The following is a 13,636-nucleotide window of genomic DNA, read 5'->3' on the forward strand; positions in this document are numbered from 1 at the left end:
CTCAATATACAGTTCATCAGTGACTACCAGCAGCTCATCATGCCAGTGAATGCCTGCTATCCGGGCAGCAGGCACAAAACCTTTATAGTGGGACAGTCATCTATCCCACAGATCTTTGAACCACAATGCAATGTGGTTCACAATGACTGGCTACTAGATGACAGGTATACCCATTGATGCCATGGTTCATGATTCCCCTGAGAAACTCACAGACACCAGCTGAACACTCATACAACGAGAGCCATTCAGCCACCATGAATATCATTAAACAGACCATTGGGACCTTGGAAACAGAATTTTAGATACCTTAATTGGTCAGGAGGTCCTGCCATACTCAACAATGAAGGTCTCCAGAGTCATGCAATCATGAGAGACCAGGCATTACCACTGGAAATTGTGCCAGAGGGTCAAGCTCAGGAGCCACAAGAGGAGGAGGAGAGGAAGGGGACTGAGGAATCATCAGAGGGTTCCAGGTAGATGTCCCACACCTGCGAAGGATGTCACCGCAAAAAATTGAAGACCGCTTTTCAGAGACATACTCCACCATCAGACTTCGGAGCAGTGTTGTCACATGCCTTCCCTTCAAGGGCTGACATACATTCAAGAAGTCCACCATCTGCTCTTAATCCTTTCAACCCTTTCCCATGACGAACACAACAAAAAAGACCACCAAGTCCACCACTACCTAATTGCCATCATCACTCTTTATCTAAAGCAAAAACAAACAATGAAAACATTACAACAACCAACAGTGTCTAGATACATTAAACTATTCAACTTGATGTTTGCTCTTAGTGACAATCCTATAAGTACTCCTGCCTCCTCTGGTGCTTCTATGAAGTGCAATCCCAGTGACAGCAGCAGACGAGGTGGATGGCTGCTTAGAATCTGTAGAGGACAGTTCATATATCCTCTTGTGATGCCCTCGAGAGGCGGTGGGATCTGGTGGTGCCCTTGAGAGGCTGTGAGCTGTCATGGCCTTGCCTCAGACTGCACCATCTCTGCATGAGCTTCAGCAGTTTGGGCTTCAACTGCAAGGGCAATGGTGGAGTGGCAGGGGCGGAAGAAGGAATGGTGCCATCTGCAGAGAGGCCAGTGGGTTCCTGCTCCATGATTCCCCCACTGCTGCCTTGGGGCCTCTGTTCAGCCATCCCGGTGATCTGGTGAATGACAGATCTCTGGCCATTGGAGATATTCTACAAACCCCTTTCAACCGAGGAGTCCAGAGTCACAATGGCAGCTGCCTGAGCTTCTGTTGCAGCATTTTCCCATTCCATGGGAGATGCAAGTAGTGTAATGGAAACTTCTGGGCTTCTATTGTAGCACATTGCCTTCCATGGGAGCTGTTTGTCATTCCATGGAAACTGCAGTGGAAGCTGCGACCTCAGTCATCAAATGATGCATGATATTGGGCTTCACAAGTTGCTGGATGGAATTGGCCAGACTCTCCACACTGGAGAGGATAGGTTCCAGGCACACATCAAGCCAAGGGCTAAGCTCATCCATCCCCCTAGCCACAAATCATAAACTTTCAGGCAGGCTGTCCATTACACCAAGCAATAGGTTTGTCAAACCCCTCAACCTTCTTTTGAAGCTTGGTCCTGCAAGGTCCTCATCAGACTTCTGTATAGCAGAACTAATATGTGACCTTGCCCTCCTGGCAAGGTGGCACCGATGGTGTCCCTTCAACCTTATGTGGAGGCTCCCCATCAGTGCCTGGTGCAAACTACTGTGAGAATCCCTCTTCTACCCTAACCACTAAGGTACGTGTTGTGCTGGTCTCTGAACTGGTGCCTGTGACAGTGGTAGCCATTGATGCAGTCTTCTTCTTTGTTTTTTTCTTCTCCTCCTCTGGGGTGAGGTGGCTCTTCCACGTCTTACAATTCCTTCGGTGGGGGGCGGGCAGTGTGGTGCAGTGGGGAGAGGAGAATTAGGCAAGATGGATCTTGCATGGATAAAGCTGGAAGGGTTAGAGTGCAGTGCATGTGTGTAGTTAGGCCATATGGAGTTTGGGAGTGAGAATAGATTTGGCTGATTATGGATCAGGAATTGTTGTGGATCTGTAAGGAAGCTGGAAGTCCACATAACTCGAGGCAAGATGCCCCCTGTTCTGCCTGTAGCCATGGCATCTCCCATTCCCTTCCCAATCATGGCTAGCACTGCCTTCTCAAGAGGAGTGATATCAAACGGTTGTGCTTCTCCTCCCTGGTCAGGTCCTGCTGCCGCTTGTTATGTGCTATCTTTTCCTGGAAAGGAAAGAGAGGTGATTGTCAATGAACATACTGGCAGGTTTGTCTGTGTGTGTGTGATGCCTCACATTAGTGAACAGCTGTGAGATGTGCCTGAGGTGTGAGTAGTGCATGTGAAGGATGCAATACTGTGGGGTGGGTGAATGTCAAGAACACAAGAAACAGGAGCAGGAGCAGACTGTATGGCCCATCGAGACTGCTCCACCATTCAAAACGATCATGGCTGATCTTAGGATTCGATTCCACTTTCCTGCCCACTCATCATTTCCCTCGATTCCCTGAAAGATCAAAAATCTGTCTATCAAGAACACAGTGCATAGATAGATGGTGGATGCAGTGTGTTGAGGTTGTGATGCTGGGGGTGATGCAGTTATTGATTAATGCGTTTGTGAGATGGGATCTTACCCTGACAAATCATGTTGTCACTAAATTTCTTGTGGCACTGAAGCTATGTCCTGGGACTAGGGAGCCTGGCTGTGACCTCCCGAGTGATCTCCTCCCACATCTGCTGCATTAGTTGCCTCTGTGGCCTCCTGCCCCCCTGCCGGTACAGGACATCCCTCCTCCTCTGGGCCTTCTGCACCAGGACGTCCAATGCCACATCTGGGAACACATGGGCCCTCTCTCTCAGTCCCTGAAATGTTCCCTGTGTGTCAGCAAATACACTTCACACCTTCAATGGAAGTGCATGCATGGAGGTCACATATACTGCTTCATGCAATTTATTCCTAATCAATGCTTGAGTGCTTAAACTGCAGGTGTCTGTTTTAACATTTCCAAGTGCGTTTAAATCATGCTAATTAACAATTAGCCCAAAAATTACAGGCTAAAACCAAGCTTTTATACAGGGGTGTCTTATCTGCACAGCACCCACTCAGTGCCTGTTTTCTGAAAGGGAAATCATGTTTAACCAATTTATTGGAGTTCTGTGAAGAAGTAACATGTGCCATGGATAAAGGGGAACCGATGGATGTACTGTACTTAGATTTTCAGAAGGTATTTGATAAGGTGCCACATCAAAGGTTATTGCAGAAAACAAAATTTCATGGTAGAGGTGGTAACATATTGGCATGGATAAAAGATTGGCTAGCTAACAGGAAACAGAGAGTAGGCATAAATGAGTCATTTTCTGGTTGGCAAGATGTAACGAGTGGTGTGCCACAGGGATCAGTGCTGGGACCTCAACTTTTTACAATTTATATAAATGACTTGGATGAAGGGACTGAAGGTATGGTTGCTAAATTTGCTGAGGACACAAAGATAGGTAGGAAAGTAAATTGTGAAGAGGATATAAGGAGGCTACAGGGGGTTGTAAATAAGTTAAGTGAGTGGTCAAAGATCTGGCAAATGGAGTATAATGTGGGAAAATGTGAAATTGTCCATTTTGACAGGAAAAATAAAAAAGAAACATATTATTTAAATGGTGAGAGATTGCAGAGCTCTGAGATGCAGAAGGATCTAGTTGTCCTAGTGCATGAATCACAAAAGATTAGCATGCAGGTACAGTATGTAATTAGGAAAGGTAAAAGAATGTTATCATTTATTGCGGAGGGAATTGAATACAAAAGTAGGGAAGTTATGTTTCAGTTATACAGGACAAGGTGAGACCACATCTGGAGTAATGGGTACAGTATTGGTCTCCTTATTTAAGGAAGGATATAAAGCAGTTCAGAGAAGGTTTACTAGACTAAGACCTGGAATGGGCACGTTGTCTTATGAGGGAAGGTTGGACAGACTAGGCTTGTATCCGCTGGAGTTTAGGAGAGCAAGAGGCGACTTGATTGAAACATATAAGATCCTGAGGGATCTTGACAGGGTGGATGTTTCCCCTTGTGGGAGAATCTAGAACTAGGGGTCACTATTTAAAAATAAGGGGTCGCCCATTTAAGACAGAGATGAGGAGACATTTTTTTCTCTGAGGGTGGTGAATCTTTGGAACTCTCTTCCTCAAAAGGCAGTGGAAGCAGAGTCTTTAAATATTTTTAAGGCAGAGATAGATTAAGGTAAAGAAGAAAAAGTGACAGATGCCAGGTAGAAAATACTATTGAGAACAAGGCTGAATATAAAATGTCCAGAAGGGAAGTGAAAAAGCAAATAAGAGAAGCAAAGAGAGAGCATGAAAAGAGACTGACAGCAAGCATTAAAGGAAATCCCAAAGTTTTCTATAAACAGATAAATAGTAAAAAGGTGGTAAAAGGAGGAGTGGGAATACTGAGGGAGGCAAGGGAAGAAATTGCTGGGGCCTTGACAGAAATCTTTGCATCCTCATTGGCTACAGGTGAGGTCCCAGAGGACTGGCGAATAGCCAATGTTGTTCCTTTGTTTAAGAAGGGCAGCAAGGATAATCCAGGAAATTATAGGCTGGTGAGCCTTACGTTGGTGATAGGGAAATTATTAGAGAGAATTCTTCGGGACAGGATTTACTCCCATTTGGAAACAAATGAACTTATTAGCGAGAGGCAGCATGGTTTTGTGAAGGGGAGGTCGTGTCTCACTAACTTGATTGAGTGTTTTGAGGAAGTGACGAAGATGATTGATGAAGGAAGGGCAGTGGATGTTGTCTATATAGAGTTCAGTAAAGCCTTTGACAAGGTCCCTCATGGCAGACTGGTACAAAAGGTGAAGTCGCACGGGATCAGAGGTGAGCTGGCAAGATGGATACTGGCTCAGTCATAGAAGACAGAGGGTTGCAGTGGAAGGGTGCTTTTCTGAATGGAGGGCTGTGACTAGTGGTGTTCCGCAGGGATCAGTGCTGGGACCTTTGCTGTTTGCAGCATATATAAATGATTTGGAGGAAAATGTAGCTGGTCTGATTAGTAAGTGTGCGGACGACACAAAAGTTGGTGGAGTTGCGGATAGTGATGAGGATTGTCAGAGGATACAGCAGGATATATATCAGTTGGAGACTTGGGCGGAGAAATGGTAGATGGAGTTTAATCCGGACAAATGTGAGGTAATGCGTTTTGGAAGATCTAATACAGGTGGGAAGTATACAGTAAATGGCAGAACCCTTAGGAGTATTGACAGGCAGAGAGATCTGGGCGTACAGGTCCACAGGTCACTAAAAGTGGCAACGCAGATGGATAAGGTAGCCAAGAAGGCATACGGCATGCTTGCCTTCATTGGTCAGGGCATAGAGTATAAAAATTGGCAAGTCATGCTGCAGCTGTACAGAACTTTAGTTAGGCCACACTTAGAATATTGCGTGCAATTCTGGTCCCCACACATAGAAGGACGTGGAGGCTTTGGAGAGGGTACAGAAGAGGTTTACCAGGATGTTGCCTGGTCTGGAGGGCATTAGCTATGAGGAGAGTTTGGATAAACTCGGATTGTTTTCACTGGAACGACGGAGGGGGAGGGGCGACATGATAGAGGTTTACAAAGTTATGAGTGGCATGGACAGAGTGGATAGTCAGAAGCTTTTTGCCAGGGTGGAAGAGTCAGTTACTAGGGGACATAGGTTTAAGGTGTGAGGGGCAAAGTTTAGAGGGGATGTGTGAGGCAAGTTCTTTACACAGAGGGTGGTGAGTGCCTGGAACTTGCTGCCGGGGGAGGTGGTGGAAGCGACGTTTAAGAGGCGTTTTGACAAATACATGAATAGGATGGGAATAGAGGGATACTGTCCCCGGAAGTGCAGAAGGTTTTAGTTTAGACAGGCATCAAGATCGGCGCAGGCTTGGAGGGCCAAATGGCCTGTTCCTGTGCTGTACTGTTCTTTGTTCTTGGGGCCAATTAGGGACCAGAAAGGGGATCTACACATGGAGGCAGAGGGCATAACTGAGGAATTAAATTACTACTTTGCATCTGTTTTTATCAAGGAAGACAATGCAACCCAGGCAATGTTGAAAGAGGAGGTAACTCAGACACTAGAGGGGTTTAAAATTGATAAAGAGGATGTATTAGATAGGCTGTCTGTACTTAAAGTGGATAAAGCATGCTGGCTGGATGAGATGCATCCAAGGATACTGAAGGAAGTGAGGGTGGAAATCGCAGAGGCACTGGCCAGAATTTTTTAGTCTTCTTTAGACTCAGGGGTGGTGCCAGAGGACTGGAGAATTGCAAACGTTATACCCTTGTTCAAAAAAGGGTGTCAAGATAAGCCCGACAACTACAGGCCAGTCAGTTTAACTTCGGTGGTGGGAAAACTTCTAGAAAAAATAATTTGGAACAAAATCAATAGTCGCATGGACAAATGCGAGTTAATTAAGGGAAGCCAATATGGATTTCTTAAGGGAAAATCATGTTTAACTAACTTACTGGGGTTTTTTGAGGAGGTCACAGAGAGGGCTGATGAGGGCAATGCTGTTGATGTGGTGTACATGAACTTTCTAAAGGTGTTTGATACAGTGCCATACAACAGACTTGTGAGCAAACTTGTAGCTCATGGTATAAAAGAGACAGTAGCAACATGGATACGAAATTGTCTGAGTGACAGGAAAGAAAGAGTCATGGTTAATGGATGTTTTTTGGGCTGGAAGAAGGTTTGTAGTGGAGGTCCCCAGGGATCAGTGTTGAGACCCTTGCTATTCCTGATATATGTTAATGACCTAGACCTTGGTGTACGGGCATAATTTCAAAGTTTGCAGATGATACAAAACTTGGAAGCATTGTCAACTGTGAGGAGGATAGTATAGAACTTCAAAAGGACATAGACAAGGTGGTGGAATGGGCAGGCAGGTGGCAAATGAAGTTCAATGCAAAGAAATGTGAAGTGATACATTTTGGTCGGAAGAACATGGAGAGACAATATAGAATAAAGGGTACAATTCTAAAGGGGTTGCAGGAGCAGTGGGATCTAGGTGTATATGTGCATAAGTCATTGAAGGTGGCAGGACAGGTTGAGAGAGTGGTTAATATAGCATACAGTATCCTGGGCTTTATTAATAGGGGCATAGAGTACAAGAGAAAGGAAGTTATGTTGAACTTGTATACGGCACCAGTTTGGCCTCAGCTGGAGTCATGCATCCAATTCTGGGCACCGCACCTGGGGAAAGACATGGGGCATTGGAGAGAGTACAAAAAAGATTGACAAGAATTGTTCCAGGGCTGAGGAATTTCAGTTATGAAGATAGATTGGAGAAGTTAGGACTGTTTTCCTTGGCGAAGAGAAGACTGAGAGGTGATTTGGTCGAGATATTCAAAATCATGAGGGGTCTGGACAGAATAAATAGAGAGAAACTGTTCCAACTTGTGAAAGGATCGCAAATGAGAGGGCACAGATTTAAAGTACTTGGTAAGACTAGCAAAAGTGACATGAGGAAAAACTTTTTCACGCGGCGAGTGATTAAGGTCTGCAATGCGCTGCCAGAGTACGTGGTGGAGACAGAGAATTAGACAGTTATATGAAAAGGAAGAATCTGCAGGGTTATGAGGAGAAGGCCCTTGGAATGGAACTGAGGGAGTTGCTCTTTCAGAGAGCCAGTGCGGACACAATGGGCCAAACGGCCTCCTTCTGCGCTGGACCAATTCTGTGATAAGCAAGGGAGTGAAAGTTATCTGGGGTAGGCAGGAATGTGGAACTGAGGTTACAATTTGATAAGCCATTATCTTATTGAACAGCGGAGCAGGCTTGAGGGGCTGAGTGGCCTCCTCCTGTTCCTAATTCGTATGTTCGTATGTTTTCACCTTACCCCAAAATAATCCCTACTGTCTATTCGGTAGAACTATATAATAGTTAATTCATCACAAATAACAGCATTTTACTTCAGTTTAAGTTACTGAAAATTTGTGCAGTGTACTTGAAGTCAATGTGATCGTATAGTTAAATTAGGAACTGCAATGGCAACTAACATTTGACAGTTAAATTTTCATTTTATTTATGCATACTCGTTCCTGGAAGCACTTTCATGAGTATGCATTTGCTTAAAAGTAACTTGTCACCTGGTTGTTATTTCTTGGACTCCCACCACACTGAGTTGGAATATAATGAGATATTCATTGATTTCCCTTCTATTTGCTTTTTTACAGTGTTATTTAGTGGTACTTATCTCAGTCTCCTTTCCTATACTTCCCACACACACATTTATGTGCTCCTGCAGTTTATTTCTATGCTGCTCCATATGAGATGAGAGGAACCAAAGTTGCTTATTTCCTGATTTTCTCTGCCTCCCAGTTGGATGCTCCTATATTTGCTTGCTAGCTATCAATAGCACAGCTACAAACTGCACCTCAGTAGAGAAATCATTCTATTTTCAAATCAGTTCTAACTAAATTTTCTTCCATTCTTAATTAACAATTTAAGATAACCCAAAGATAGAAAATGAAACACTATTTCTGTGCCCATAACCTTGCACGTCCCTGCTTATTGATTTTCACATCCAGTAACATTCCCATATTTAAGTAATAGAAGAGCTTTTTCTTTTGAGTTTTTACACTTTATTTTGTAACTACTATACATCAAGGCATAGTACAACAGACCAATGTACAAGATCTTCTCATGACCAGCATCTGAGGTGCCTCTAAATTGTTGGTCTTCGTGAAACATCTATAAACAGAAGCTTTAGAGTCCATTTGCCATGTAAGATTCAATGCAGCCTGATCAGTACTGCATCTTCAGCAGTTATTCACCTGGACCTCTGCCTAATCTTTCATCTTTTACGCTTCAGCCTCTGCATACGCTTCTTCTGCCACTTAGCTCTCATGTCGACAACGATCTCAGAATCCCGGAACCGAAACGCTTTGCAGCATCTTGTGACAATGAGCCAGTTCTGATAGAAATATCTACACTATATTTTTTGCTAAATTTTACAACTCAAGATATATGTTTTTGGAAGTTGGCCACCTAAAAGATCAGAAAAATAATTATTTTCACTTATCACCTTTTTTTGAAATTTGGGACCATTTTGCATTGTTACTGATTTCTCCTGATGTACCTATCTATCAGGAATACAGATAAGGCTATTTTGTTCTTTAGACAACATTATTTAGTAGTAGTCTTCCTTTCCCTTCCCTTGTCACTCAAGCCTGGCTGTGTCATATTCTATTCTAAGCCTGAAACACTGGGCAGACATTTTGGGTAGAATTTTCCAGTCGGCTTCAGGACCCCGACATCGGGACCAAATGGGAGTACCAAGTCCCTACTTGCTGGCAGAGAGACCAGCGGAGCAATCTTCTGGGAGGAGGCCTCCTAACTGGGGACGGTGAGCGGGCTCCCAATGTTGCTGGCCCAATCAGAGGGCTGGCAACTCTGAGATTTGGCATCCCCACTGGGAGAGGTAGGTACTGCTGAGGCAGGTCAGGGACTGCATGGGTGCCTGAACATGGAATTTTAAATGAGAATTTCAGAGGGCTAAACCGATAGACCCTGTGGCGAGGAAGGGAAATCCCTCTGCCAAAAGCGTTTGGGCCACGTGTGTGGCCTTTTCTGCCAGTGGCCCTGTCATTGGGGCATGGAGCCATAGCTCCACTGGCCACCCACAGTCTGCCACAGGGAGGCTGCCTCCATTGAGCTGGCAGCCTCTACACACGGCTGGGGGCTACTCTGTCAGTGGCAGAATGCGGGCGATGCTGCAAAATTGCCCCTAACTGGGACCTTAATTATGTAAATTAACTGCCAGGCAGTCTATCTGCTTCCCAGGCCGTCTCTGGGAAACATCCATGGCTGCAAGAATGCATTAGGCATCCATTCAGAAGTGGCATTCCCCTATTTTCCTGGCTCTACCCCCCCACCACGCCCGCACCCACCCCCCCCCCCCCCCCCGCACACTTCTAAGACCACTACCAAGGGGCCCTTTACGTCCAGTCTGGTGTCAACGTTATTCTATAACTGGCCAGTAAGAATAGATAAATGAAGCATTTTTCTGAACTTTTCTTCCTTTCTAGAATGCACAGTCTTCCCAGTGGCACAGTTAAGACATGCATCTCTTCAGGGGAATGGCATCATTTACACTCCTTTACTTTGCCACCTTCAGCTCAATTTGTGTTTGTTTGTAGCTTCTTTTACATTGGGATTTGAAACTCAGTAGATCTGTTCATACACATTATAAATGATGAATGTAAAGCTGCGATTGAATGGTACAGTTGTCAAGTCAGAATGTCTGTACAGTTAGGGTCAGCTTCACCCAAGAATCTGGATAAAGAAAGGACAGCTGAGACAAATAGAGAATGGCAAGGAGACTGCAGAAAACCTTTCACTGTCCTGATGAGAAATTGCTCCACATGCTGCAAGCACCCTTTGTAGGTGCTTGGGCCATGTTGTCAAAACCATTAGCCATGTTTCTATGACACAACATATTTAAGCAAGAGAAGGTAAAGGTGAAGGTTAGTTGTATAAAACTCTGACAAAATGTTAGCTTTGCATTGTGAAAGATAATGTACATAGAATCAACATAATTGTAACAGAACTGATGAAATTTATTACACCTGGTTACATTCAACTGTCTAATAGTATGGAAAGAATGAATTTTACGCTCCATACGACACAAGCATTTAAACTGTGGACCCAGAAAAGACAGCCAGGCATTAAATATATTTACTGGTTGGAATATGTCAAAGTGATGCTCTCTGAACTGAGTACAGAAGGTGGACTTGCATCTGTTGCAGGTTTCAGGCAGGCAGGGGCTGGAGTGAATTTGAAGTGCAACCACTGGCATAAATTTCAGGTCAGGGGTGTTTAGCTCCCAAACTTCAGCTATGTGCTGCTGGTCAGCTGCCTGCCTGAAATGGATGGAAAATGGTAGCTGGCAGGCAGCCATGAGGAGACGTTCAGGAGGGCCAGAGGCTGTTCGCTGGCATTAACAGAAAGTTCGCCAGCACTCAGCTAAGTAGTAGCAGGGAGTGGGGGTGCCTGCTCGCAGGGTCTCGCGGGTGGGGAGGAAGAGCAGCGCGAGGCAGCCAGAAGCTCAGACCTTTCTCGTGAGGTCCGGAGGAAGGTAGCCTCTGTTACCTTCAGACTAGGAGTTACTGAGCAAGGCGGTCAACGCAAATGCTTCACTCTGAATGGGGTTAGAATGTCACCGGGTTCCTATTGACATCATGAAGTTCTCATCTCAATCCAGCGGGTATCCACTGTCAAAGCTAATGGCGTTAAAATTGAAAATCAGTGCAAATGGAGTTTCTCCATTTTAACTGCTTGCCTGCTCCATTCTCATCAAGTGGGAAGAGTTAAAATTTCCCACCAGGGTTGACTACTGCTTCTGAAATTTCAACAACGACATGCATTTATATATCAACTTTAATGAAGAACATCCCAAGGTGCTTCACAGGAATATTATGAAACAGAATTTAACATCACGCCATATAAGGACATTGTTATGATCAGGTGAGGAGGGGTCGAAAGGCTGCCCTCTTGTCTCTCTCTTGTTTGACTGCAACCGGGTTTATTTATTTCAAACAGTGTATGTGCTTATCAATTCAGTAAGTGTTTAGCCCTATATGTGCTGTGATCATTAAAAAAAACAATCGGTCAGGCTTTCTTTGGTTTAACCAAGAAAGAGGTTAGTTTATTGTACTTAAAACCAAAATCTGATCTAAGTAAAATAATAAACTACACTTCAACTTTCACACACACACACACACACACACACACACACACACGAATCACATACACACACACAAATAGGTTACAGAATGAAGAAGGATAGATTGGTTAGATTAGAGTCCAGAACAAATAAAAGAATATACAATGTGTAGAGTCTGGTAGTTCAGTGGTCTTCTGGATGAATTCATGGTCCTGAAGTTTCTGGCTGGTAGAGGTGGCCACCTGGTTCAGGGTTTTCCTGGAGACAGTGATGTAGATGGCTTTCTCCCCGGAGCCTCTGTCTGCAGCAATGATAGACTTGGATGTTTTGCAGCCCGCAGGCAGTCTTCAAATCATACAGTGTTGCCTGGAGAGACAGACAGACAGACAGACAGACCCCCACTTGGGTCCTGCACTGGTTAAAACTCAGATGCTTGTCTGTTGTAGCCAAAAGAAACTAAGTTTTCACACGGATAGAAAGACTGTCACATAATTGTCCCAGTGTTTTCTCTTTTACACTTTAATGAGATCCAAGTCTAAGAATTTTAATCTCTTTTGGGTCTCACTGTTTCAGTGTTTACCCCTTGAGGGGTTCATCTCCACCAGTGTTAATGTTTCAAGAGGGCTTTGAATGTCTTGCTAGTGAAGGCGATATCAGATAGCTCATTCAAATGGCTCAAGCCATTGTTCTGGATGAGGGATATTCAGACATGCACCTCCACCTTGATACCTTGGAATATGAGGTACTTCAATGCAAATTGCGGTGGCCATCTTAGCTGCTTTCTTTTTAAAATTTCAATTTATGGTTCCAATCGATCGATTAAAAATATCATTCGGCAAAGCATGTTTTCATGACAACATATTAGGGCAGCAGTCCAAAGGCTTGGTCAAAGAGGTAGGTTTTAAGGAGCATCTAAAAGGAGTGAGAGGGAGAGAGGTGGACAGGTTTAACAAGGGAATTCTAGAGCACGGGAACTAGGCAGCTGAACTATTTGCATGCTTTGAAACTTTTTCATTATTTACAGTGCAAAATAATAAGCTTCCAAGTGTCATTATGTACCTGTGTTTACACAACATCCCAACATGACAGGTACTACTTAATTGCACTTGCTGAGTCATTACAGTGTAAAATTTAACACCTCAACACATATCTCTTGTTAAACTTGTTATGTGATTTAATCACCATAGTTTTGAAAATGTACCAACTGTTCCAGGAGTTGGTGTATATTTAACTTGCATCTAGTGATAATCTATTGGCAAAAAGTAAGAAAGGAATATGCCTTTTAGTAATTATTTTATCACTTTCTTTACACTTGCTCCTGTTGAGGCAGAATGGCTGGCAGTCTGGGCATGAGTTAATTCAAACCTTCACGGTACATCAGATTTTCCAAGCTCTTACCTATGGCAGTAAGGGCAAATGTTACCAAAGAAGTGTGAACTACACAACACCATTAGATAACTTTTGAAACCATGAACTCATTGATTGTATGGCTAACAAAAACAATAACGTACAATTATATAGCATTTCTTGCACAGAAGAATGTCTTAGACACTGGACAAGTGAGGAAGGAATGTTAGGGTTACATTTTTTTAATTTTTTAATTTATTTTATAATTATTTTATAATTATAATTATAAAATAAAAATAAAAAAATAAATAAAAAAAGTGAGGAAGGAATATTAGAGTTACGTTTTTTAAAAAATAAAATGAAGGATAAAAATAACCTGTTCTGATGAAAGGTCACAGACCTGAAAGGTTAACTTTGCTTCTCTCTCCACAGATGCTATCACACCTGCTGAGTATTTCCAGCACTTTTTGTTTTTGTTTCAGATTTTCAGCATTGGGAGTATTTTGCTTTTATATAAAAATAACCATATCGTTCAACTTGCTATGATTGAAGCCTATTTTCTGGATTCATGTTCCTGATACT

Source organism: Heterodontus francisci, chromosome 3 (assembly GCF_036365525.1).
Source record: "Heterodontus francisci isolate sHetFra1 chromosome 3, sHetFra1.hap1, whole genome shotgun sequence".
Lineage (NCBI taxonomy): Eukaryota > Metazoa > Chordata > Chondrichthyes > Heterodontiformes > Heterodontidae > Heterodontus > Heterodontus francisci.